Source organism: Pleurodeles waltl, chromosome 1_1 (assembly GCF_031143425.1).
Source record: "Pleurodeles waltl isolate 20211129_DDA chromosome 1_1, aPleWal1.hap1.20221129, whole genome shotgun sequence".
Lineage (NCBI taxonomy): Eukaryota > Metazoa > Chordata > Amphibia > Caudata > Salamandridae > Pleurodeles > Pleurodeles waltl.
Genome location: NC_090436.1, coordinates 519,322,089 through 519,348,209, shown reverse-complemented (window position 1 = coordinate 519,348,209; position 26,121 = coordinate 519,322,089).

Genomic DNA, 26,121 nt, shown 5'->3' with positions numbered 1-26,121 from the left:
TATGTTATGCTAGTATCATTAATAAATATATGGTTAGTTTATCATATTATCCTTTTGATAACTCTGCATCTTTTTTGTTCAATCTTTGTTCTGTACTTTTCCAATTGTTCATTCAGTTTTTCGAATTGTTGAACTAACTTTTCTTTATCAGATATTGAAATGATTTGCGATTTTAACACACTCATCTTATCACTAGATCATTGTCCACAATTGTCTTGATGTATCAGGAGTCAGGAATGGGTTAACCAATATTTTGTGGGAATTTGTGTTAGTATGACACAATTGTACCTGAAATTATAGAAGACTGTGACTAGCTCTGTAACCTATTGTGAATTCAGATAAAATGATCAAGGGAAAAAAGTACAATGTTAGGAATGTAAGCAACAGTGCATGTTCCTGTCTACAGTGTATAAGCCAATAGGGTCGAAACTAAGAGGATAGAAGATCGGCAGTCAAAATATATAGGAATATGTGTGAAAACTTGCCAGTGGATGCTGCATGAGTGGGGAAGATATCCTAGACTTACATGGAGGACATTCATAAGAAAGATGCATTGCAACACTGCTTGCACAATGGCTATGGATGAGATACCTGTAAGGCAAAGTGATGTTTGGGAACTTAGCCGGGGTCTGGAAGGTTCTTGAGCCACTGGTCTGGTGATGAAGAGACTGAATCTGCAAAGTCAAAGCCCCGGACCAATAGTCAGCTTTTTAGAGATTTAAGGCTCGCTGTTGGTCCTTTGAGGAGATTAGCAAGTCTTAGGACCACAGTGTCTGCTCTTCCAGGTAAACTGAATGACTTTCTGAGTGGATCTTCTTACACTGTAAGGGAAGTTCTTTGCTTCCAATTGTCTTATTACCTCTATGTTATAGTCCTCGTGCAATATTTGTAGAATGTGCTTTATTTATGGCCCAGCATTGCTGTATTAGTTAGTGCTTGTTAAATATTTCGTCTTCAAGCTTTCTTGCATTACACCAGAGTGTCAATCGTTGCACTATAATTATATTTAAAGGATCTCTCAGCTGAGATAATGCTAAAATCTGTTATGGTACACCATACAGGACACACATAGTCAACTATTAAAATTGTTTCACACTAAAATAAATATTTGCTGGGGGTCTAATGGGTACTCGTTATATACATTCCTATGCAAATATTTATAAGACCCAGTTTGGACAAATACATTTTGCGAACATGAAGATTAGCTGAACAAACTTTAGCTTGGTGGTATAAGTATTTCAATTGCACTTTTGAAATCTGGGAAGGGAGTAAAAAGCAACTGCTTTTATAGGAATGTTTGCAGTTCCTACAATTTAAGTAGGAGTGTGTATCTGGTCAACATAGACATCAGTGTTTAGAGACTCAGTCTTCCTAGACCATCAGGAAATGTTGACACAGTTCCACAGTTCCTAGCTAGCTCACAATGTCCCACCAGAATCCCTAAATATGCCAGTGCATCAGATGGCATTTGCAATTCCCAAGCAATTATGGAAACAGATCTACCCTTTTGTTGTCACACTGCGTACCCAAGATTAGACACAAGAAAGATGTGGAAATGTCTCTTAGAACATATATTGCAATAATCATATTTGTGCATAAAAAACATGAGCTGCAGTTATCAGGCAAATGAGACAAAGCATGATAACCTGAATTAGGAAATTAGTGAAAAAGATAAAGGGGCAGATGTAGCAAAATTCAGAATTGCGACACGCAAATTGCAAGTCAGAGCAACTTGCAATTTGCGTGTCACAATTCCGAATGTTGGATGGTGTCCCTGACACCATCTGCGACTCACAAGGGGTTTGCAAAGGCCCACCTCATGAATTGTCATGAGGTGGGTCGCAATTTGCGACCCCCTTGCGAGTGGTGACTCTCATAGGGATGGTGGTCTGCTGCGGACTGCAGACCACCATGTCTGTGACTGCTTTTAAATAAAGCAGGTTTTTTTTGTAATGCAGCCCGTTTTACCACACATTTTAAAAGGGTGCAAACTGGGATTGGTTTGCAACCGGGTTCGCGGTCACAAAGCAATCCTGCATTGCACTGCGATTTGCAATTAGCAAGGGAACACTCCTTCCTAATTGAGACTCGCAAACCCGTTTTGCGATTCGGTAACCAGGTTACCGAATTGCAAAATGAGGCTTGTGCATTGCAAAGTGCTTTTTGCACGTCGCAAACAGCGAAATTCGCTGTTTGCGACATGCAAAAAGCTTTGCACATCTGGCCCAAATAGTGCAACCATGATAATGTTATTGTGTTGATACACTTTTATCTGTTACTACCTATACTATAGAGAGCATAGTGGGAGTACTCTCTGTCAGATCAATTGGGATAGCCCAACCCCACCATACCTGGGTAAGATGTACTGGGAAGCCGGTCTGATGAAGTGCAGGCTATCGCCACTTACAGGGTAGAGGTCAGAATGAGCTGTGCTGCATATTGGCCTCAGTGCACTGCATTCCATATTAATCCTAGAAGAAGTGCTCCTCTACTTGAGTGTGGCATAGAGGCAGCTTTTATAACACAAGCACTTTCTTGTCTCATTGTGTCAGAAGTGCAGAGCTGTTGCAATAATATGTCTGCAGGAGGAGAGCTGTCTCTAGAGACAATCACAATATTAGGGTATTGTATTCTTTTTGCCTAGCCTTGGATGGAGGGTACAAAATGAATGGCACCAATCCTTACAAGAAACTCACTGCATGTACAGTGATTTTCCAGTACATTATTCCTTGAGTGAAAAGACATGCAAAAAGTAACCGTCAGAAAGAAATGCTAAGTTAAAATGCTCATTCTAAAATGGAAGTACTAAACAGGCCCTATTGTGCTTTGCCACAGACAGAAAGATAGCCACTGGCAGTCTCAAATTCAACAGCAGGAATGCATATCACCCTAATTGTTTCTGTACTTATACCATAAGTTCTAGTATATTTAAGCAGCCTCCACATACCAATAAAACAAATTGACAGTATGATTTACTAGATACCTTCTATTGAAAAATTAGAGATCTATGTTATAAAGATTTTGCTTCATTTTGCTTGCATGATATTCCTCTAAGAATACATTGTATGAGTTCCTTTTTCAGTTAGCCTTTTCTCGACATGTAATCAGTAAAATCTGTCCAAGGCTAGGAACACAATACAGGATATCCTGGTGTTTGCATTGCCTGTTCAGAAGACAGCTTCTAGCATCTAGCTATAGCACTGCATCAAAGCTGTGCTGCTAACACAGTGTTGCTTTCATTTATAAATAATGCACTGACCCGGTAGGGGCACAGGAACATTCCAGCTGTGACCCTCCTAGGACAAATGCTGTGTTCGACATGCAGCTCTTCTGGCACTAATCTACCAGCTTCCTGAGGCGATTGCCATCCACACTGCGGGCAGACACCTTTTCCAGGTATGGGGCTGATACTAATGCTATAGATGGGCCAGGCTGAAGAGGAACCTCTAGAATCTCTAGAGATCATTCACCATAGTTGGATTTTTTATTATCTTTACCATGTTCATATTGCTGTTGTTTGGCCATGTCCATTACTCCTTTCGACTAATAGTATAACACTTGACACTGAATACATCCTTTCTACAAGGACATCTGGAAAATTCTTGCTAACATGCAAACCTTGAATTGGAAAATTCAGTCTATCTTCAACTCCACAATGGAAGAAGCACAACTTATTTTGGATGTAATCCTCAATTTCAAAAATATAAGACAAACTGCTATTCCTATACCATTTTATTTTTATAAATAACTGACAAAAACAAGTTTTCTCATCTTAATCATACCCTATCATCCGCTAAATACAACCTCATTTACATTCTAAATGGGAAATTAGCTGAAACACAGATCTTCCTACATGAGGACCCAGACTGTCCATTCTCATACTGGTGTCTCTCTCACAGAAAAAACTTTCCCGCTATTTCACTCATTTTCTGGTACCACTCTATTTACAGTACACTAGCTGGGGAGAAACATTTATAATTGACAGTCTAAATGTACCAAATTCTTATATGCAGTACCAGGGATATAAAACCCTATCAAATGACAGCAAAAATATACATGCTCTGTACTCTGAAGTCAAGCACCATAAATCATCAAATCCAAATCATTCCACTGTTGTCTCTTCCCTTAATCCTTCCATTGCACTACTTTACCACACACAATTTAGTGCAGAGAGAAAAGATATACCAAATAGTGGTCAGTTGTGACACACAACTTAAAACACTCTGATTAGATTAAATACATAGCCTACATTGCATACACTGCCAAATGCATTTACTGCAGTCATACAAAGAAGACAAACTCAACTCCTCAATATAAACTCAGGTTTACCCCAAAGGTACGACTTTCACTACCTAAATACATTCTTCCCTGGTAATCGGGAAAACAGACTGTCTACTGCTCACTAACAATGTTGTCCCAAATCTCTTACTGCTCATTCATTCATTTCTTAATACCAAACTATCCAAAATCTCACTCAGAGTTCTATCTCAAGTGTCTCATACTTCATTCAGTTACATCCTGATACAACCACATTCATAATACTCAAATTAGACAAATACATAGCGAAAAAAGGATGCACTCAATCAACGAGTTTAAAGGGAGAGGACGCATTCAGGCCCAGATATATATTGGGTCTAGATTTGGTTGCCAGATGCTCAATACATGTGCCACCTGTGTTACATTGGAGGACCACAGAAAATGTGAGATATGTCTCCTCAGCTCTTTCTCTTGAGAGACAGTTCAATAATACAGTGAATAATAACCGTTCTAAGGCATAACCGTTAGTCTGCAATCATTTAACCAAAGTGGTGTATTAACATGTACAGTCAGATTCCAGTAAACATCTAATAATTAACTTTGCAAGATGCAGCATAGCATAGAGATAGTAGCCGGGTTTAGTAGGAACACATCATAAGATTGAAAACATGAGTCCATGAGTACACAAAAAATAGATACATAAATGTTAGTTAAGTCACATAAAGCTTTCTGTCAATAGTCAGACCCTGATCGACTTTTGTTAATGTATTAATCCACATTCCACATTAAAGCAAGATGTGCATTTAATTGATATTTATTGTTGTGATCGTTTTCTAGCATTCATATGTTCCTCCCAACTTCCTTTTGGTGGACCTTTGTGGACCCAGTATATGCACGTTCTCACCCAAAGGTAAACAAACAAGTACAATATGTTATATTGCAAGTAATAACATGAAGAAAACTACACTTTTTAATCCATCACTGGTCGAAAAGTTTTAGTTTTTGTTCTGCCATAGATGTACAGCATGTGCAATTTCCAGGTTTACAAAAATCAAAAAAGACTCTCTGAAAGCCAGTTTCCTTTATTTACATATATAATTTTATCACAAGGACTTAAAATGATCCTTGGTGTTTCTGCTTTCCTAAATGGAACCGTCATGTTTTGTGGTAAGATTTTGTTTAGGTCTATATCTGTTTGCAACACTTGCCAATGTTTTCTTACAAATCCAACGAACATCCCATTTTTAGCACAAAACTGTGTTACAAATATTAAGGTTTCACAATCATCACTCTTTTTTGATATTTTGACCTTATTTTGTAGTAAGTTCCAAATAATAATGATCTGCACTTTTGTAGCTGACTTCTTTAATATTTTTAAGAGATTACATTTATCCTTTAATCGTTAAAGCTCATTAGCTTTTACTACAATTTCTTTTGTGTTGCAACATGTCTCCAAATGGAATATAGTTTTTCTGATTTTTAGGTCATCCAGATTTGAAATGCTATATAATATTATAGTTGTTTAGTTCTTTTTGGTGTTTTTGGTCTTTTAGATGTAGTTCTAAGTCCAATAACTTCGTCTTAGATTGTGATCTTCCATAGTCAGCTATGTGCTCCTATCGCTAGTATTAGATAAAGAATGATACTCTTTGAGAGCTAGCTCTGATCCCTTATAGGTCATTAATATATCACCTATAAAGCACACCAACATCACCACATTAGTTTAACCGGTATATATGTTTTTGTTGCAGACGTGTTTCCTCTCATACCAATCTATGAAAAGCTTAGCATCAGAGGGAGCACATCATGCACCTATGACATTTCTACAAAGTTGATGAAACATCCTGTTTTGACAGAGGAAATAGTTATTTCTAACACAAAATCTGTTGTCTCCAAAATCATCTTAACAAGTAGTAAATTGGTAGCATATTTAAATGAGAAATATTGTATTGCAGCCATACCATCTTTATGTTCTATAACCCGATAAAGGCTTTTCACATCCATTGTAACCAACCAAAATGTCCCTCCAAGTGATATTATAAACTTTTTTAACAGGTCCTTAAGGTCTGTAATAGAGGATGGAAGATTTCTGGCCATAGGGGCTAAAAATATATTTTTATTCAAGCATTCTCTCTCTGCATGAACCTATTCCTGAAATGATAGGACATCCTGAGGGACATTTGCCCCTTTTAAGTATTGTTGGTAGGAAATACTTAATAAAAATAACTGGATTTATTATGTTCAAATATGTATTTTCCTCTTGAGTTAACACACCCCTCTTCAACCATTTCTTTAGTTACAGACAGATTTTCCTAGCCTTGATGTATTCAACAAATTTCCATTCCACATAATCTTTTTGTATAGGTAGTTGTCAATAATAGCTTGATTGTACATCCCAAAATTCAAAATAACAACATTAATTTGCTTATCAGCTTATCTTATAATTAAAGAGAGATAATCATGAAATTAGTGATGCGGTGCGCTGGGGTCAGGAAGAATTTTTCCCCGCCTCAGGTTCAGAAACCACAAGCATGCAGGTGAGACATCATCACAATTCTCAGCTTGAGAGGTCACCTAGATCTTTGGGCTTTGCAAAGAGTGTAGTAGTCAGAATCATTCAATCACAGATCAATTACATTATACCATGACTAATTCTAAATACCATAAACAATTTATCACTAAATCAAACTTCACCTGAATAAAGTTTCAAAGCTTTATTACAATCCCCAAATCAATTTCAATTATATGGTGTGTGAAACTAAGTAATAAGCATACATGAAAAACATAGGGTGACCAAAGCATCTGAAAAGATTTAACCTACTAAACATCAACACTGTTAAACACTCCAAGAGAATAATATAAATTAACAGCAACACAATATGACCATTATTGTTAGATTTCAAAGCAGATGATGGTGACATCAGTAAATCATCAAAATGAAGTTTATCATTCAGTTTTCAGATTTCAGGTTTCAGAGCTGAGCAATCCTATCATTAACACAAATGTGGACTCGCATGTGTGGGAACAGGCTAACACATGTCGGCAAAAGCAAAAACAAAAGAAAGACAAAAATAATTTAGAAAAACATCTAACTAGGGAACTAACTATAAAAAAGTACGCTGGTGTAAGTACCTAACTGAAAAGAAACAAGAAACCAAATTTAGTTATACCTCTGCTTATGGGACAGCAGACAGCAATGTTTTCATCAGACAGGAGGTCACCTTCTTCCAACGTCAGTTGACAACAGCATGAGGACAGTGAAGAACACAGGCTGCGCAAAGGACAGACCAGCAGTTCAGAATTAGTTGGGCATAGTAGTACTGAACCACATAACAGAATAAGGCAATTAAGACTAAGATGAGAAAACTAATTTGCGGACTTAAAGAATCAGAATACGGCAGCAGACAGCTTTGAGGCAGGAGATGACTCTCTAGGACGGACCCCTCAAGTACTAACTCCCAGTTTTCAAAGTTCCTCCCTAATTAGAAGTATGCATGATCCATTCATTGGTCCTTCAGATGGGCTCACTCCAAACCTCAGATTCAGTGTCCAATGATTGCAGATGGCACCAGCAAATTTGCCACTATTCCAAATCTCAGCAAAAGTGCATTGTTCTTTGAATGATTTCACAGTTTCCTACAAAATATACCATTCTCTAGTAATTTGTTACAGAACTAAACCTGTTTCATATAGAAATCATGAGTTTCCTGTCCAATTCGACAACTAGAAAAAATAATGCAACATTATTAAAACATGTTTCTTGCCTTCAATACACTAGGACTTTCAACATCACATTAGCAGCCTAGAAAAATAATTCAGGTCAGAGGGGACAGAATTAACAAGTGATTTTCCATTACTGCTGCAAAATAATCTTTTAGGCCTGGTCAATCTAAGAAAGCCTTAATATACATTGTTAGACCTGACAAATACTTGCCGTGGTCCCCCCTAACGTTTTTCCTCTACTTCCCAAGTTGTTGCTGTGTGCTGGACTCTGTTTTTGCTGTTTTGGTTACTCTGGGCACTTTACCACTGCTGACCAGTTCTAAAGTACAAGGGCTCCTTGTGTAAAATGTGTGTAATTGGTTTATCCATGATTGGGCCTGTAAATCAAATGCTACTAGTGGGCCTGCAGCACTGGCTGTGCCACCCATATGAGTAGCCCTGTAAACATGGCTCAGACATGCCACTGCAGTGTACTGTATGTATGTACAGTTTTAAACTGGCAATTTGACCTGGTAAGTGTACCCACTTGCCAGGCCCAAACATTCCCATTTTATACACGTAAGGCATCCTAAGGTAGGCCCTAGGTAGCCCCATGGGAAGGGTACGATGTATGTTAAAGTTGGGACATGTACTGATGTATTTCACATGTCCTAACTGAAATACTGCCAAACTTGTTTTTTGCTGTTGCAAGGGATATCTCTCCCATATGTTAACATGGGGGCTACCTTTAAATAACTTTTAAGTGCAGTTTCCCTTTGGGAGCAGATGGAGATGTAGAGGTTGGGATCTCTGAACTCACAATTTAAAAATACATCTTTTGGTGAAGTTGTTTTTTTAAACTATTGGTTTAAAAATGCCACTTTTAGAAAGTGGGCATGTTCTTGCTTAAACCATTCTGTGACTCTGCCTGCCTGTGTATTCCCTGTCTGGGTTAGACTGACTGTTGGGCTGTTTGTGAATCTCCACTAGACATTGACATTAATCTGGGCTAGAGTGGAGGGAGGAGCTGACACTTACACCCGAATGGGCTGTGCCTGCCCTCACACAATGCAGTCTCCGAGCCCCTGGAGTGTGTCTGGGGCCAGGCCTGGGCAAGGCAGGATCTTGTGAACAATAGAGACATTCCTTTGAAGTTTGCCTACTTTGAAAGGCAGAAAGGGGTACAAGTAGTGGAGCCAAAACCACAGATGTTTAGATTACTTCTGGATTTAAGAGGAACCTCTGCCATGGAGAAGAGCTGAAGAAGGAGTACTGCCCCTTTGCCTATGACTGTGCTTTGCTGGGTTGGACTGCAGTTGCTGCTTCTGCCTGAGAGAGGACAAAGACTGCACTTTGTGGTATATTCCTGCTTGTGAGGTGTCCTGAAGGGCTTGGACTGAGCTTGCCTCATGTTTTGAAGTCTCAGCCATCAAAGGCTTCCTCTGTCAGCACCAGGACCCTCTGCCGAGACTCCTACCCTGCCAAGTGGTGCCCACTCCAGTCTCTGGGACATTGAAAGGTGAACATGGCAGTAAAAATGACACACTACCTGCCTCACGACTGAGAAATCGATGCACCACCTGTATCCCAGCTCGGAAATTGACACATCACCTACATCAAGGCTGGAGCAACGACACAACAACTGCTTGTGGCTACTGAATACAACACAAACCCATGCAGCACAGTTTTCTATCACAGTGCGGCCGGATTTCTCACTCATTCTCGTTTTGCATCAAAATCAACATGAACCTGCATGGACCTGAGGTGCCCTGTCCGGAACATCGCTCTCTTTCCGGAGAGAAAAACAACACATCACCTACCCGACCGGAGAAAAAAATGACACACAGCCTCACTTGTGAGTATGGATTGGACGCATCGCTGACTTTTCTGATGCACGCTCACCCATGCAGCTTTATTTGTGCTGCAAACCAGGTACTTTGTGTAACAACAACGTTCCCATTGTTTCCTATGGAGTAAGAGTCTATTATTTAAAAAAATCATAACTTGACTTGTGCCCTTGGGATTTTTGTTGTTTTGGTTTTGTTTGAATTAGATAAATATTGGCTAATTTTCTAAAATGGTGTGGTGTTCATTTCTTTAGTGTTTTCACTGTATTAATGTGTGTGTTGATACAAATACTTTTACATTGCCTTTGAGAGAAGTCTGACTGCTTGTGCCAAGCTACCAAAGGGTTGAGCAGACATTATCTTAAGTGAGCATCTCCATTGCCCTGACTAGAGTGAGGGTCTCTACTTGGACAGAGTGTAAACTGACTGCCAACCAAGACCCTATTGCTAACATACCTTAATACATTAATAAAGCCTATAGCACACCTTACAGTTCAAATCAATTATGCAAGGCAAATTATTTAATTGCAAACATTATTTGTAACATGTTTGAACTAATTTAAACATGCATTTATTTTTCTGCATACGTGTAAGTCACATTAATAAAATTCATTAAAATCAATATAAGTACAATTAATTCATGTTCATTTAATACTTTGAGTAACACTTTAACATTAATTCACATTGGTACTTCATTTAATATAAATGCAAAATCTCTCATGTTTAAACTGAAACAATATAATGAGAGGATACATCTCATCAATTTTACTGGAAGTTTCATCACTGCTATTGGTTTGAATTCCTATCCCTTCATATGCACAAGTGATGGAACATTTTCATTTACATAGCAAGTCTCTTTCTAACAGACTCACTGGACTTGAATCACAAAACCAAGAATTGGTGCAGACCTTCAAATGTTCCTATATTAACTGGAATGGATTTATCAAGTGCTGGTTTGCTACTCCAACATCTTAATTGTCCTTCCTGAAAGGGGCACATTAGGGACTTCTACAAATTTGACAGTGGAGTGGGTTGCTCCAGTGTCAACCAGAAATGAAACATCATGAACCATGACACTTGCATTAACATAAGGACAACGCTGATCTACCTCCAATGAAGCAGCCCACAAACAATCCTCCTCTTCTGTCACCTCATTCAATGGACCCACTCCATTGTGTACCTGGTTCAAACAAAAATAATTATTAGGGTCATGGCTGGCACAGTAGTGCTCAGTTTGTCCATTTCTGCATTAATTTAAAAAAGCTGAATTCATTTCTGATACTGGATTTGGAATCTGAGAATTACACTCATTATCACCCTGGGCATACAAGTGAACTACTGGACCCATGGTTACAGGAACTGTTAATGCCTCTGGTCCTGACTTTGGCCAGTTAGTACTGTACCAAAAGCTTGATTTGACTTATTTGGGGAAATATTCAGTGGTGTCAACGCTGGGGAATACAATGGCATTGTCTGTCTCTGGTTCATAAACTGTGCAGGTGTCTGTACATTAGGTATGGACTCAAACTGAGTAATTCCCACATTCTGAATTGGCTGTGGCATAACTGGGACATTCTGAGTTGTAATAACATTTGGAACAGCCGGATAAAATGCTGGCACCTGTGCAACATTAGCAATAGGCACATTTGGAATTGTCTGAACCTGGATTTGTGCAACTGAGGTTTTGGCAACACTTGGTATTACATTCTGGCTTACTGATGCAACTGCATGATAATTTCTATTCTGAATCTTCCTCCCATTTCTTTTTGGCTTTTGGTCTAACACTTCCATCACCTTCCTGCACAATTGCAGGGAGCATCTACACTGCGTGTAATGTATCTGCTCTCATCATTCTCAGCTCTGCATCCCATCGAGCTTCTGCTAGCATATTTTCTGCTTTCTTCATTCTCCTTTCAAAGTTCTAAGCCTCTTTTTGTCTCATGACTAATTCCCAAATGGCAAGTGCTTCAAATTGTGCAGGTCTAGGAGGGGGCTTTAAATCATGCAACACCCTCCGAAAAGTTCTCCAAAATTCTCAAATTAAAAGATCTATAACAAGGAAAAGCTAAAGTACCTTCCTTCTCAGTTATTTTGTACCATTGATTTACCCAAAGACAAAAACTCCTCTCTCCTCCATCACCTCAAATGCTGGTGTCCTTTCAGGTGGTGTAGGCACGCTCTCCTTAACTGGAATAAAAACATCTCCTCTCAACGTGCTCTCAACATGCTCCTTAAAGCTTTGAAAAACTTCATTTTTACACACATTTAGGCCCTCATTACAACTTCGGCGGTCTTTTCAAAAGACCGCCGAAGCTGCGTGCGCCAGTATACCGCCAGTGCTGGCCGTATACTGGCTCCCTATTATGACTTTTCAGCTGGGCCAGCGGACGGTAACAGCGTTTCTGTCCGCTGGCCCAGCAGAAAAGTCACATTAACATTGCCGCTGGCTCGTAATAGAGCCGGCGGCAATGTTGATGTGCACCGGGTGCAGCAGCACCCGTCGCCCATTTCACTGCCCGAAATTCAGGCAGTGAAATGCGTGCTGGGGCTGTGCCTGTGGGCCCCTGCACTGCCCATACCTAGTGCATGAGCAGTGCAGGGGCCCCCAGGGGCACCCCGAGTCCCCCTTACTGCCAGCCTTTCCATGGTGGTGTTTACTGCCATGGACAGGCTGGCGGTTGGGTACTCAAAATCCCCAGGGCAGTGGTGCTATGTTGGAGGGGCCGGCGGTATGGCCGTGGCTAATGCGCCACGGTCATAATAGCTGGCGGAACACCCCCAGCCTGTTGGCGATGTTACCGCCAGCTTACTGTTGTCCGCCAAGGTCGTAATGAGGCCCTTAATTCACAAACACAAATTCTACAAAACCAGGAAATATTTTTCAATCCCACAATCATTTTCACAAGTTGTTCTCAACCTACAGCGGCGCAGTCTTGTCCACCAATCCGTGCGCTGCTTTTCTCACCAATCCCTGCATGGACCAAATGACATACTCACTTCGCTCAGCAGCTGCGACTCACTTCAGAGCCATCTTTTACACCTCTTATGCAAAACCTAAATGCACATATTGCAAGCACAAAACCCAAAACATTATTACTGATAGGACTCAAACACTTTGAAATCTCTACAGAACTTTCGAATGTCGTCTTTCGCACAAACAACTACTCTTCTGGCTATGACTTTCTCATAAACACAAGTAAGATTTGACCTGCAAATTTCACTCTGATTGGTACAGAACCTCTATGTGCACTGCACTCAGGAGTCACTTAATACCAACCAACAACTCACACACTCAAGGGAAATTCTACTCGTATTGCCAACAATGCCCAGTTGGCCAGCAACTTACCTTCAGACAATAAATTTACCAAGTTTCTCCATGCACTTGTACAATACTCAGGAGCCTTGGGCCTACTAGGACCTGTTAACAACAACAATCTTGTGGGTAATTTTTTGAGCACAAAGCGCAACATTCACTTGGAGTATGCCAACTCCCCACTCTGTTACTTGGAGTACGCAAACACCTTACTCAATTACCTACTCACTTCATAGATCACACTTCACCAGGATTTAGCCAAAGCATTGCAAGTGCAAACCCTATTCAAAGTCATACCATACACTTGTTACACAGTGCTGGAAATTCATCAACCCCTACACTACATCAAGAACAACTCACAATGTGGGAAAATTCTGAATCTCCTCTTCATAAGGCAATACCGTAACCCTGCTAACTCTGCTACCAAAACTCCTGGGGAACGCTGGGACCGGGAAGAATTTCTCCCCGCCTCAGGTTCAGAAACCACAAGTGAGCAGGTGAGACACGATCACTATTCTCATCTATAGAGGTTGAGTAGATCTTTGGACTCGGAAAAGAGTGTACTAGTCAGAATCATTCAATCACAGATCAATGACATTATACCATGAATAATTCTAAATACATAAACAATTTAACACTAAAAGAAACTCCAAACTGAATAAAGTTTCAAAGCTTTATTATGATCCCAAAGTCAATGTCACATATATGGTGCGCAAAACTAAGTTATAAACATACATGAAAACCATAGGCTGCCCAAAGGGTCTGAAAAGATTTAACCTACTAAACAACAACAGTGTTAAACTCTCCAAAAGAATAAGGTAAATTAACAACAACACAATAAGAACCTTGTTGTTAGATTTCAAAACAGATGATGGTGATATGAGTTAATCACCAAAATGAGCACCATAGTAATGTGCAGCATCTTTCATATTAGGAATGTAATTATTGTCAAGACTCATGAAAATCCCAATCCCTCCTACATTTTTTTAAAAAAAATCTGAAATCTCAGGAGTAGATTAAATTTTTATATCCTTTTTGATTGGTTACAAAAATATTTTCCAATTTTAAATTGCTCACAAAATTTAAAAGGTCTCTTTTCAGTTCAAATTGATCAAAATACCTGGTGGGAGCAAAGAAGATGCCCTACAGAGAACTGTGATGTAATACTTAGATACTTTCCTTTCTGAAAGCTTTTTATTAATCCTATCCCCTTTGTTTTCTTATTTTTTCTGTGATCTAGTTGTTACACCTGGCTTTCCTGGATCTCTTCTAGTGCATTTTCTATCTCCCCTTTTTACTCTCTTAAGTGTTGAGCTAGCATTAAGCTGCATTTCCTGTTCTGTACATTCTGTAGAGTCATTATCTGTTTCAATTCCTCAAAAAAGGTGGAAGTATCTAATTTTAAGGCCCATATTTATACTTTTTTTAGCGCCGCATTTGCGCCGCTTTTTGACGCAAAACGGCGCAAACCTACAAAATACAATGGTATTTTGCAAGTTTGCGCCGTTTTTGCGTCAAAAAACGACGCAAATGCGGCGCAAAAAAAGTATAAATACGGGCCTAAGTGTCACTTCATTTTCCAAGTTCGGGGAGATCGATTCACGGTTCTGTTTTTTAGATACACCAACTATACTTTAATGAGATTACCTTGTTTTTACAGGTATTGTCATATTTTTTGGCGGTTATTTCTTTTTAAGTTTCTTCAGTCTCCTTTATCACTTTCTGCTTGCTCTATCTGCATCATAATAAATTCTCTGGAGATTTTGGGGTAAACTTCTTCTCACATATTTTGGCTTGTATCTCATCCAGATATTAATTTGTAAGTCTCTTGGTATTCCATTTACATCTAAAAATTGATTTAAAGTATCAGTGTCTCACCATTTTTGCAATGGTATTTTTTAAAAGTCTTTCTAATTTAATAAAAAGACCACATATGCCCCTATGGGACCCTTTGTCAGTTCTATTTTAGTGTTTTTGATAGGCTGTCTGCTAACTTCTCTCACTGTTTTTGCAATGGTCCAATATAATGATTGCTATAATACCGCAGAAATAGGCACAATGCAGCAATGCTATTGCTGGACCGGTAAACTAATCTTTGACAGAACAAAATGGTTAAACCAGTATTCAAGCCCTGTGCCAATGCTCAAACCCTTCCAGGCCAGTAACCCATCCGGTTTATTACACAAAATAAACAATGAGTGTTACTTCAAAATTCAATTGTTACAACACACATTTACCTTTATATACAAATTCCTTTATTATTTTATCCCAAACATTTTGAATTTATAAATGAAAAAATAAACATCATAAAAACAGAGTGCCCTTCTTTTATCTGACTTGATATTTGCCATTTCTGTTTTGAATTCAACCTATAAAGTCATATGCGTCATATTGTCCATGTACTGTTAGTCCCTGCCACGTTATGAAGGATACAGAAAAAAACGGATTGAAGAATAGCCAAAGGGCTGATTGATGTATATGAGCCAACACTTGTTTCATTGTGTCCTGCTGCTCTCTGATGGCTGTATGTTGCCACATACACATACAAAGAGAATGAAAAGTGATAGAATAAAATAAAAATCTGATTTACTTACAGGTCATGTTCAATGTAAACTTCACTTACATTGAACATTCATCTGTTCAAAAGGGTGTGCGCGTAGCTCACTCAATAATAATAATATTATCTTTATTTCGGATAAAAGCCATAAAAGGATTTGAAAAATAATAAATACATAAAACTTAATTAAAATCAATCTATAGTTTCACGTAGTTGATAAACTATCCAAAAGCTATATAAACATTTGCAGGACAATAAATACATATATTCATTAAATCTTAAGAAGATAAAACTAGTATGACACCAATCTGTAATGTCACACAGTTGATAACCTATCTTATATGGCTACAGTGTCAATCTCCCTAACAATCCATTACTGGTCTATGGCGTCTTAATAAATCAGTGGTGCAACCAGGCATCTTAGCAAAAATTACCAACCAGTCAGATGTGAACTTTCTCTAGATGTTACTGCCCAGGCACATTGAAGATACCTTGTTACTGCGAACACAACCTTCTCACTTGATTCACTTGTCAGTATACGGAGTGAATCCCTATGGTTCCTTATTCCAAAGAGTCTACATAGGGGAATAATCCACTTCCTCCTGGGAATTGATTATCTTGGACAGAAAAAAACTAAATGAGCCAAGGTCTCAACATGCATCGGGCAGAAATAAGAAAAATCATCTTTGTTCCACCCCATGGTAAAGGACTTCAATGGCAGGATCCCCAATCTAAATTTTATAAAAAAGGCTTTTAGTGTAGGCCGGTTGTACATTATCCATATAGGTTTCAAACTTCGGTGAACATTTGTGATTTAAAAATTGAGCTATCCTGCTGCCTAATTCCTGACTGGACCATATCTGCATCAAGACTATCTCCCAGTAGCATCGCTTTATACATGGTATCACTTCATTTGTTAAGCGGTGAGCCGCTCTCCACACCTCCTCCATTTTAATGCTGTGACACATATCTCTAATATATTTAAACCAAGGAATTGATACCACACCATCAAGGGCTATTTACTCTGCTACAGCTGTTTGGTAAGGGACCAAATGCTCAGAAGACCAGAGGCGCATCCAATATATGAACTGTCTGAAAGCAATTACTTTTTTAATCTGGTTGAGCGCTAGATGGAATCTAAGAGGAATAAGTGGGGTACTTATTGGTAAGTGTAGCAAGAAGCATATGAACTTATTTTCAATCAGGGTCAATTTCCTAGAATTGCAATGGCTCCTGAGCTCAGTGCCATCAATTGCAGTGGTCACTGCCGCAGCCTCATATAGAGTCTTTGATTTTTCTTCCGATCACCACTGACCACTGTTGGAGGGCAGCAACACTGTTTTCAATTTGTGCCGACCATTGGTGGTCGTCAGAAAGTCTAATCCCCAGGTAGTCAAATTGGCTAACCTGTTCTATAGATAGGCCACCAATAGTCATTTTCCCCGTAAAAGTCTTATGTGGGTTTAAAGCCATAAACTTGGTTTTACCTTTGTTAATTTCAAGACCCCTCTTCTTGCAAAATGTAGCAAAAGCATCGAATTCATTTTGAAGACCCAATGAAGTTCTCAACATCAATAGAGTGTCATTCGCAAACATAAGGATTGGAGCAGGTACTCCTGCTAGCTTAGGAGTGTCATTGTTACACCGCATAAGTTGCTTTAATGCCCCATTAATATAGAGCCAAAACACACCCCTGTTGACCCATCTTGCAATGGGGATTGCGGATGTCAAATCACCACCTTGGGTCTATCGGACCCGTGAATAAGTACCCTCATGGAGATATTTTATCAACCTCAGCAGTTCACTGTTGAGGATGTAGAATCCCAAAACACTCCATAGAAGGTCAACTGGAACCAAATCAAATGCAGTTTTTAAGTCAATAAAGGCGACGTATAAGTGGTCCCTTTTTAACATTAGGTATTTCCAGCATAGGAGTTTAAATCTAAAAACCTGGTCTATTGTTGTAACCCCTTTCCTAAACCTGGCCTGGAGATCTGAAAGAATCAAGGGCCAGATGTAGCAAAGAAACATTTTGCGACTTGCAAATAGCGAGTCATAGAGACTCGCTATTTGCAACTCGCAAAATGTTATGCAGAACGGTGTCTCAGACACCGTCTGCGAGTCGGTATGGGGTCGCAATGACCCACCTCATTAATATTAATGAGGTGGGTCGCAAATTGCGGCCCCATACCGACTATGGGCACTCGCAAACATGGAGGCCTGCTGTAGTCAGCAGACCTCCATGTTCGTGACTGCTTTTAAATAAAGCAGTTTTTTTTTTTTTAAGTGTAGCCCGTTTTCCTTAAAGGAAAACGACCTGCACTTTAAAAAAATCCGAAACCTTTAGTTTCGGTATTTTTTCAGGGTAGGTAGTGGTCCAAAATAATTTGGGGTCCATTCACAAAGCGGAAGGGGTCCCATGGGGACCCCTTCCAATTTGCGAGTGGGTTACCATCCACTTGAAGTGGATGGTAACTGCGACACCATTTGCGACCGCATATGCGGTTGCAAATGGTATTGCATACCATTAGGAATCGCAAATAGGAAGGGAACACCCCTTCTATTTGCGATTCTGAAATGCATTTTGCGAGTCGGTCCCGACTCGCAGAATGCATTTCTGCATAGGAAAATGCGATTTGCGACTCGCAAACTGCAGTTTTTGCCATTTGCGGCTCGCAAATCCTTTCCTACATCTGGCCCTAAATGATCATTGATCCAAGAATGCAGCCTGGCCAGGACCTGCTTACAGATCACCTTCTGACTGACATTGATTAGACTTCTTGGCCTGTAGTTAGCTGGCAGCTCTCTTACCCCCTTTTTGTAAAAAGGAACTTTTGTTGCTCGTCGCCATGTAGGAGGGAGATCACCTCCCCTCAAGTTAGCATTCCTGTGTGTATTTAAGTACAGCATCCAAGTTCCAGGTCGTGATAGATACAAATCGCCTGGAATACCATCTGGACCCGGGTCCTTCCCTTTATGCAATGAATGAAGAGCCAAAGAGGTTTCTTTCAGGGTAAGGGGGCCCAAACCAAAGCTTATCGAACTTGTATTTTTAGGGAGTAGGTTAAAGGGAGTATAGATCTCTATAGATGGTGATAGAGATACTACTACTACTACTGGAGCCTACCCTATAGAGATTCTCAAAGTGTGACACCCAACTTGCTGGCTGAATTGTTGGGTCACTCTCGTCTTTCTGGGGGGTTTTCTTTTCTGCCACCATTTTCCAAAACAATTTTACGTGGCCCTCATGGAGAACATCAACTAGAGTGTTCTATTTGTTGTTTCCCCAATCATTTTTAGCATTTTTCAAGTTTTTTGGGTATAAATTCCTCACCGCTCTTATCTCAGGGCGATTCCGTATTTGCAATGCTCTCAGCAGCTGTAATTTAACCTGGCGGCAAGAACTAGAAAACCACACCAGTGGTCTGCCCGTAACTTTCCCTCTTTCTCTTGCTACCAGAAAAAATGGCCTCAACCGATTCATCAGGCAGCAATGTAGATGAATAAAGTCCACTAATGAGAAATCAGTAAACTTCAGGGGGGATAGACTTGTTTTGACTATGCCATAAATTGAAGCCTGGACCTTCATGTCGTTTGCCACCACTGCCCATCTGACATTCTTGTTGTCATTGGTCACCATTACATTATTGCCCATCACCCATTGGGACAGATTGCTACTTCTAAATATGGAGGCTATGAAGATTACACAGAGGGCTTGGTGGTTACCGTCAGCCCTAGGGATAACTGCCATGTCATTGAGGGATTGCCAAAGTGTACCATCAACAAAAATATAATCAAGGAGACTCACATGGGTTCCTTTTTTGTACGTGGGCATAGCCGGGGTATCTGATTTGGTGTTCCCACTTACTTGCCTTCGTCCTGCATTAATTATTAAGTTATCTAACAGGGCTGCCACACCCCTGGATTGCTTTGTCGCTTCCTGGACTGGGCCTGATCTATCCAAGATACTGCGTACTGTATTCCGGCTCTCAAAAAATCATCCTTGCCGCTTAATTACATATTGCAATGCCCTGCTACGATTAGGCCAGTTCCCCCAGGCAACTGGATCAAAAAGTCAGAAAAAAGATTCAGCATGGCAATTTGTGTACTTCGTGACCCAGGTCTAATGTAGATATTTACAACCACTACTTGAGTATACCCCCTTGGATTCCTGATACCCAGCTCCACAGCCAATATAACGCTGTTAGGCCTAGGTAACTCTTTTGCCTTCGGGAACAAATCTTGCCTCAACCAGATTATCAGCCCCCCCATGCCTCTCCCGGATGAAAAAGGGAGAGCAGTCATCTGGAAAATCGGGTAACCTGGTCTGTAGGTCGCTGAAGGTGCCCATGTTTCCTGCAGCAAGATGACTAGGTGCTGATATCTAAAATGACACCATTCTGGGTTGTTTGTTTTAGATCTCAGATCTGCCACATTCCAAGATAGGAGTTTAATTGGAGAGTCATCATGCCCTCCCAGATCCTTGGGAGGAATGGTAGTTGCTATCCTCTCCCCCCAATCTTGGTAGACACTAAAAGTATTCCAATCCGTTATTTCTTTCACTTCCACACTGCTAGGTGTAGGCCTGGTTGATTCACAGCTCTCTAAGCATTCGTTGGATGGAAGACTCTTATCCATTATGTTTGGGAGCTGGACATTTAGTCAATTGACGTTTGAAATTTCATCCACTGGGTCCAAATCTGGACGATGTGTATGCTGGTAGGATGGAATACTTTGATTATTTCTACAGCAATGGTTTCCAGTTGGAAGGGAGGTTGTCCGGTTGAGGCTTATTTGAGACTGGGCACAGGGTCTTGATCTTTGTTCGAGGGATAATAGTCCTTCTACTAAAATCTGGTCGGTTAATTTCAAACCTATGAAGTCCGACCCTAAACCTTTGCGTAAATATCTCTGAGCGTGAATTATATCTTCTCGTATGAGTGATCTACATTTCTTTGTTTCCCTAATCCAGTGGATTACTTTATTTTTAAGTGAGTCCCCGGACTCTTTGTGATCCTTGGTTAACTTTGGGATGTTCATCAGATATAGATCATACTGACTGGCACCATTGCGAACCTGGGGAGGTTTCCATAGGGCATCTCCATTCCTAAATATCTGCTGCTCTGTTTTATGGTGCACGTCTTATCCGACCCCTCCCATTGTGTTAGTGCCACTTGATCTTATAGTGGCTACATCTGCAGCTACACGTGCCTTCAAGTGATGATTCCCACTGTTGCTCGATAGCACCATGTTTGCTCTCTCTTCCATACGCTATCCAGAGGAGAGGATTTCACTTGGTTGGATTGGTGGTACAGGTCGTTTGAGTTCAGACATGGGGGACACTTTCCTTATGTTCCCAATTATAGCAGTTATACCATCCAGTTTCTCATGTATCATGTTGCTCAAGGCTATCATATACTCTCTTAGGGTCACAATCTCACCCCTCAGATAATTGAATTGGGACTCAACAAAATCTTCCCTCAAGTAGGCATCTCGTCTATACACTTGAATTTACCATCATTATTGCTGGTCATTAATTAAGGGACAGGAGTGGTGCAAAACGGTTAGAACACTCTATGGTGGGTGCTATAGACACTGGTAGAGTTGGCACCTTCGATTGTGAGTGATCAGTTGGAGATACAGAGTTTGTGGGGGTAATGGGCTCTGAATGGTTCTTCCTTGGAGACTTAACCTGGGGCTTTCTAGTTGAGGAGGTAAAAAAAGACTTTGGCCCTCATTACAACATTGGCGGTAAATCCCAGTTACCGCCGTGCAGAAAACCGCCAACACACCGCTGCGGCGGCGGAATTCCGCTACAGCTATTATGACCCACAGGCCGGAATCCGCCAAAATCCAGACACCCACACAAGTCCGCCACACCAAAGGTCAGTGATAAACTGGCGATAACAAAACCGTCACGCCAACAGGAATACGCCTACACTATCACGTCCCACGAATCCATGCGGCGGTCTTTCAACTCCGGTATTCCCTTGGCGGTACACACTGCTGTGCTCAAAATACACACACATTTACAAAACACAACCTTATTGGACAATTCGAACTACACACACCTGATACACATACACACACCACCCCACACATCACCCACACCACACCATGGCCCCGCAAAGACACCCCAAGTGCTCTGAGGAGGAGCTCAGGGTCATGGTGGAGGAAATCATCCGGGTAGAGCCACAGCTATTCGGATAACAGGTGCAGCACACCTCCATAGCTAGGAAGATGGAGCTATGCGCAGAATCGTAGACAGGGTCAACGCAGTGGGACAGCATCCAAGAACACGGGATGACATGAGAAAGAGGCGGAACGACCTACGGGGGAAGATGCGTTCCGTGGTCTGAAGACACCAGATTGCAGTTCAGAGGACTGGCGGTGGACCCCCACCTCCTCCCCCAGAACTAACAACATGGGAGGAGCAGGTCTTGGCTATACTGCATCCTGAGGGCCTGAGAAGTAGCAGGAGGAATGGACCCTGGTAAGTCAAATCTTAACTATTACATCCCCCACTCTACCTGCATGCAATCACATACCCCACCCTCCCCCTCAACCCCATAACTCCAACACCTCACATATGCCCCACTATCACAAACCTCCCATCCCAATACCAAGCCCTGCATTCAACAATAAAGCATGGACACCCATCACCAAAGCATGTCCACTACAGATACCCACACAGACCCCAAGCCAATTATCACACAAGGTCCCACACAAGAATGCAAGCACTGGAGTACAGGTCACCCACCCATTTCACACAATGGCACACACAGATGCTATAATCATGCCTTTACACCCCTGCAGGACCCCTACCCAACGTCACCGGACAGGAGGTTCCAGACATGTCCACTCCCCCTACAAAAGAGGCCCACAGTGATGACAGCAGCTCTGTCCAACTGGATCAAGATGACCAGCCCGGCCCATCTGGGACCTCGGGACAGTGGGTTCCCCTCACACTGGCACATGCCACCACAGATCCTCCCCCCTCAGGAAATACCAGCACAGCACCCACCCAGCGGGCCCATCCCTCTGTCCCCAGGACACGCCAGGCAGCAGTGTGTCCAACACTACAGGGAACCCAGGAAAACCCACCACCCCAAGAAAATCAGGGACCTGGGGGCAGTAGCAGTGGGCACACGGTTCAGGGGACAGAGGCACAGGAAAACAGAGGAACTGGGAGGACTGCTGTGCGACAGGGGGAGGACAGGCCCAGGGAACCCACTCTCCATGAGGCCCTCTCCAACATCATGGGAGCGTACCATCATTCCCAGGAGACGATGGCAAAAGTACTGGCCAAATTTCAGGAGATCCAGCGGCTGCAGGAGAAACAGTATTTGGGGATCAGGGAGGAACTCAAGTCCATCAACACCATCCTGGTCACCATTGTAGGGGTGCTGAAGGACCTGGTGAACACAAGGAGGGACACTGTGGCACAACAAGGGGCCCCTGACACTAGCCTGGATGATGAACAGCCCACTACCTCTGCCGGCACTAGTGGACAGGAGGCACTGCCACAGGACCACGACACCAGCACCCCACCCCCTGCAGATCGAGAACCACCCCGCAAATGGTCCCTGAGATCCAGGACAAAGACAGAGAACAATGCGAAGACCCCCGCCAGGAAATGAGACCACCCTTCTGTCGCCCTTCTGTCCCACTTCGTCACCCTGTCCATCCATCAACTGCCCTAGCTCTACTTCCTATGCCCCTTTGGACAATGCACCTGTGAAACAAATAGACTGGACTCTGCCATGGCCAATCCTCCACCATCACCCCTGCCCATTTTACAACCCCCTCCACTATTTTGCACTGAAATAAACACCCTTGAATCACAAAACAAGCTGGAGTCAGTCTGTGCTTTCACAAATGTGTATTTGCAATAACTAAGGAAAATAGCAATGTTGATTGTATTGTCAACATACCTATGTCACACAGCTCTAGTCCATGAGGTAATATAGCATAGATCACACAGTGGGACCCTTATCTGTGAAATGGAAAGGCAAAGTGACAAGTCAGGGTCCATACACTGGGTGAAAGTGAAAGACATATGATAGGTCTAACAATTGTATGAGAGGTGTGAGGCAGTGACATCTTACCTGTGTCTCACTTGAAGTATTGCTGGATAACGTTGTTTCTGCTGTCGATATCCTCTTCTTCTGCCTCCTCTTCTTCACTGTCCACAGGCTCCACAGCTGCCACAAGACCTCCTTCTGGACCATCCTCCTACAGAAAAGGCACCTGTCGTCGCAAAGCCAGGTTGTGCAGCATACAGCAGGCCACGATGGTCTGGCACACCTTCCTTGGTGAGTAGTAGAGAGAACCACCTGTCATATGGAGGCAGCGGAACATGCCCTTCAGGAGGCCGAAGGTCCTTTTGATCACTCTCCTAGTTCGCCCATGTGCCTCATTGCAGCGTTCCTCTGCCCTTGTCCTGGGATTTCTCTCTGACGCTCAGTAGCCATGACAGGTTGGTGTACCCAAAGTCACCTGCAAATGTCGAGGGACAACTGTTAGACACACACTAACCCTTATGGATAACGCCAGACCCAGACAACTATTCACACGATATAGGGTCCGTGTCCTCACCCATTAGCCACACACGGTGCCTCTGGAGTTGCCCCATAACATAAAGGATGCTGCTATTCCTCAGAATGTAAGCGTTATGCACTGAGCCTGGAAACTTGGCATTCACATGGGAGATGTACTGGTCGGCCAAACACACCATCTGCACATTCATTGAATGGTAGCTCTTCCAGTTTCTGTGCACCTGTTCACTCCTGTTGGGGGGGTACCAAGACCACATGTGTCCCATCAATGGCACCTATGATGTTGGGGATATGTCCCAGGGCATAGAAATAACCTTTCACCATAGGCAAATCCTCCACCTGAGGGAAAACGATGTAGCTGCGCATGTGTTTAAGCAGGGCAGGCAACACTCTGGACAACACGTTTGAGAAGATAGGCTGGGACATCCCTGATGCAATGGCCACTGTTGTTTGAAAAGACCCACTTGCCAGGAAATGGAGTACTGACCGGACCTGCACTAGAGGGGGGATTTCTGTGGGATGGCGGATAGCTGACATCAGGTCTGGCTCCAACTGGGCACACAGTTCATGGATTGTTGCACGATCAAGTCTGTAGGTGACTATTACCTGTCTCTCTTCCATTGTCGACAGGTCCACCAGCGGTCTGCACACCGGAGGATGTAGCCATCTCCTCACCTGCCCCAGCGGACATGCCCTATGGACGAGAACAGCGAGCAGATAGTCAGCCAACACTGAGGTATTAAAAAATAATTATTGCACACAATTGTCAATCCGTAATGTGCCTGTCACTGTGTGTATGCAAGGCCTGAACAGGCGTGACGCATTTAAAAATAATGCCATGTGGCCCCCTGAAATGGTGGCTGCCTGACCTGTAAGGTGGGACAAGGGGATATGAAGTAACTGCGCTGGCGTTGTACACCGTTGCGGTCGAAGACCACGGCGCAATCCTGCATTGGTTAACATTGGACACTATGGGTCCCAGGAGCCAATAACGATGTACGTCGGTAGTGACGGTACACACCGCCGCAGACGTGACCGCCATTTTCTGTCTGTTCATTCATTTGATACCTGACCTTCGACAGGAGAGGACCTACACTGCAAGTGCTGCTGTGACCTCAGTCTGGAAGCGACAGTGGCTCATGTGTCTGGGGAAAGTCCCCCCTGCCTTCACTTCGGAGGAGTTGGAGAAGTTAGTGGATGGCGTCCTCCCTCAGAACACGCTACTCTACGGTCCTCCAGACAAACAGGTGAGTACACTGTGAGCATGCTGTATGGGCAATGCCTGTTTGGAGTGGTGTGCATGGAAGATACGTTGGGACTGAGGCCTGCATGAGCGGACGGTGAGTGTATGTGCGTCAGAGCAAGGGTGGGAACGTGGGTCAATGACTGTGATGGTCTGGACGGTTAAAGATTATCCTTTTCCCCTGTACTATTCCTCTAGGTCAGCGCCCACCAGAAGAAGGATATTTGGCGTGCCATCACCAAGGAAGTCCGGACCCTGGGGGTCCACCACAGACGGAGCACCCACTGCCGTAAAAGATGGGAGGACATTCGCCGCTGGAGCAAGAAGATGGCAGAGGCCCAGCTGGGGATGGCCTCCAAACGTGGTAGGGGTGCCCGTCGCACCATGACCCCCCTGATGTTCCGGATCCTGGCGGTGGCATATCCGGAGTTGGATGGGCACTTGAGGGCATCACAGCAGCCACAAGGGGCTGAGTACAGTCACATCCATCTGACTCTGCGTGCATTACGAGGGGTCTGGGTGGGGGAGGTGGGCTGTGGGTTCCACTAGGCCAGGGCGATCTTGGTAGGCAAGGTCCGTTCATGAGGCAGGCTATGGGGCACCCCAACCCCGCAAGTGGTAAGAGCCAACTACACCTAGTCAGG